The sequence below is a fragment of the Belonocnema kinseyi genome, chromosome 9, assembly GCF_010883055.1.
Source record: "Belonocnema kinseyi isolate 2016_QV_RU_SX_M_011 chromosome 9, B_treatae_v1, whole genome shotgun sequence".
Classification (NCBI taxonomy): Eukaryota; Metazoa; Arthropoda; class Insecta; order Hymenoptera; family Cynipidae; genus Belonocnema; species Belonocnema kinseyi.
In genome coordinates this window covers 51,535,462-51,538,507 of record NC_046665.1, presented here as the reverse complement: position 1 = coordinate 51,538,507, position 3,046 = coordinate 51,535,462, and positions in this window count along the sequence as shown.

The following is a 3,046-nucleotide window of genomic DNA, read 5'->3' as shown; positions in this document are numbered from 1 at the left end:
AGACTTATACATACCTGGGCGTGCCACAGAGCCGCATTCAGGATGTGACATCTATAAAGGATACTCTCCGAAGCAGATATAAACGTCTCATCCGACAGATTTTGTCTTCCGAACTGTCGGCGAGGAACAAAGTATCTGCAACGAACATCCTTGCCGTCCCGGTACTACTCTATTCATTTGAAGTAGTTCCATGGACGTAGAACGAGCTCAGATCTCTTGATATCGGGACAAAAAAGGTTATGCACATGAACAAAAGCATGCATCTTAAGTCTTCCGTTCCGCGACTGTAAATCTCACGCCGTCAAGGGGGTCGCGGAATATTGAGCTTTTGCTGGATCGTCGTATTGATTCCTTTACAGTCTGTAACCACCTATCTCACGGTTGTGAGACGTGGTTATGGCTGAAATTTTACCGCGATTTCAATGGAAGCGGGTGCAATTTTTCAGATTAGCACCCGCTGCCGGCGAAATCCTGCGGTTGTCCTTATGACAAATTTTTAATTATATATATACATTAATGGGAATGATATAAAATTTCAGGGATAAACTCTAGATGGAAGCACGAGATACGTGATGAGAATGTGTTCGTTAAAGCCGAAGGAGCTTTAACAAAAGAGAATTCACAATCACCAAATTACTGTTGGCAATACTTTCATTTTTAGTTTTAAAAAGTCTCTGCAGAAAGATCGAGCGCGTAGCACGAGGTAAATACATTGTCGAGCGCGAAGCGCGAGAACCAACAGTCGTGCGCCCTAGGCGCGCTCCAACTTGAGAGCCTCGCGCGTAGCGCGCGATGAGAATGTGCCCGCGAAGCGAGCAGATTTTTAAAAATAAAATGACAACTATTTGGTTTAAAATTAAAATATTTTTTCGTTCAGAATTCAAATTTTTTGGTTAAAAATTCAACTACTTTGTTAAAGAATTTACTTCCATCTTTGAAGATTTACACTTTAAGTTCAAAATTTGTAAGGTGAAAAATTAACCTTCGTGGTAGAAACTTCATGTATATGGTTGAAAATTAAACTATTTGGTTGAAAGTTTACTTTTTGTTCAAAATTAATATTTTAGGGTTCAAAGTCATACTGTTTTTCGAACACCTGCCTTTTTGGTACAAAGCGCGAATGTTGAATTGAAAATTAAGCTGTTTTGATTGGGATTTAATTCCTTTGTTAAAAATTGGTCTTTTTGGAACAATTCAACTGTTTTTTTTATTTTTGAGATATCTCAAATTTTTAGCAATCTTTTTGAATTTTCTCTAAAACATTGGGAAATTTATATTTATCTAATCTTCAAAGTAATTAAAAAATAAACCTAAATAATGGTAAATTTAACTAAACAAAATTCAAAATAACTAATACACACAAAGTCAAACTGTAATTTTCCTAATGAAAATTGTTTTAAAAAAATCATTTAAAAAATAAAAAATTTGCTCTCATTTTGGAAATAGAATTGTTCTTACTATTTTTTTAAATGCTTCAAGATCCAAGAAAATCGCTTAAAATCTTCCACATTCTTTTTTGTAAATGTTGGAATCTTTTTAAATATTCTTTTTAAATAAATTTTAAAAAAAATAATTTTTAATTTTTCTAGGAAATTTGATAGAAAAGCTCTATTGTTTTGAAACCTTACAAAATTCTTCAGTCTTCTAAATTTTTTGTTCGAAATCTTCAAAAATCTACATTTAATTTTTAATGTCTTGAAATCTTTTGAAGTTTTGAATTATTTAAGAATCTTTTCAAAAGTTCTGAATGTATCCTAATTTTTCTAGATTTTTTTCAAGTTAAAAATTGTTTAATTGTTATTTATTAATCATACCAATTTTTTTAATCTATTCAAATGGATTTTTCAAAACGAAAAATGGTTTTGAATTTTCCCAGCAATCTTAAGACAATTTTTGTATTGTTTTAAAAGCTTTAAAGACCCTTAAAAAGCTTCTAATTTTTATTTCGAAATCCTCCAAATTTTGTATACAAAACCGATACGGGACTGAAGTCAGGTGTGTTTCTAACAGTTGATATAATGTAATAAAAAACCATGGCTTCTATTATTAACGAAACAGTAATTACAGTGTCACTGCATTCTTGAATTTTTTCCATCAGAGTAAAATTAAATATTAATAAAAAGTTATACCAAATTTTAAATTCTACAGGGTGCGCCATCTAGACAAGACCTATTTCAATGTTAAATAACTCCGCCATTTTTCAGCCGATTTTGGCAAATCATCCAGATTTTGAAACAGCAGTCTATGCCATTTTAGACATGGATCGATTTACGTAAAAAAAGCGGGCTGAAATTGTAGCGCTATACAATGAAAACAATCATTCAACTGCGAAAACTGTGATTTGGGTGATTTGGACTGGGCTCCTCGTTCGCGGGAATTGACGGCACCGGTCTTTTTTCTGTGGGGCTACTTGAAGAGTAAGGTGTACGCCAGCAAACCGAAGACTATTGAAAAACTAAAAGCTAATATCACAGAAGAAATTGCTGCTATTACGCCCCAAATGTTGTCAAATACAATGCAATATGCTCAAAAAAGGGCCGCGTTTTGTGTGTCTAAAGGAGGCGGTCATTTGATCGATATTGTATTCTGAATGATTCATCAATAAATGGCATTGTATACTTTAAATAAATCTTGTTTATTTTCCAAAATCGGCTGAAAACTGGCGAACTTATTCAACATTGAAATAGGTCCTGTCTGGATGGCGCACCCTGTATAAAATTATACTTTTTCATTAATTTTTTTTTTACTTTTCTACAAGAAATTACAAGGAAAAATTAGCTATTTATATTCAATTGTATTATTTTCATAAATTTCCTACATATTTTAACAAGAAATTGCAGTTGTAAAAGCGTTGTTCTCTCTTGTAAAATTTGTTTCCTCTAGGGTAGTTACATTTAAGTTATTTAGCAAAAAAAGTAACTAGTTACAGTCACGTTACTTGTAACTTTAACACTAGTTACAGTTCCTACATGAGGTAACTTCAGATTACCTAAAAAGTTACGTTTTTCGCTTCCTTAATTTTTTAATTTAAAATAATAATACTGAA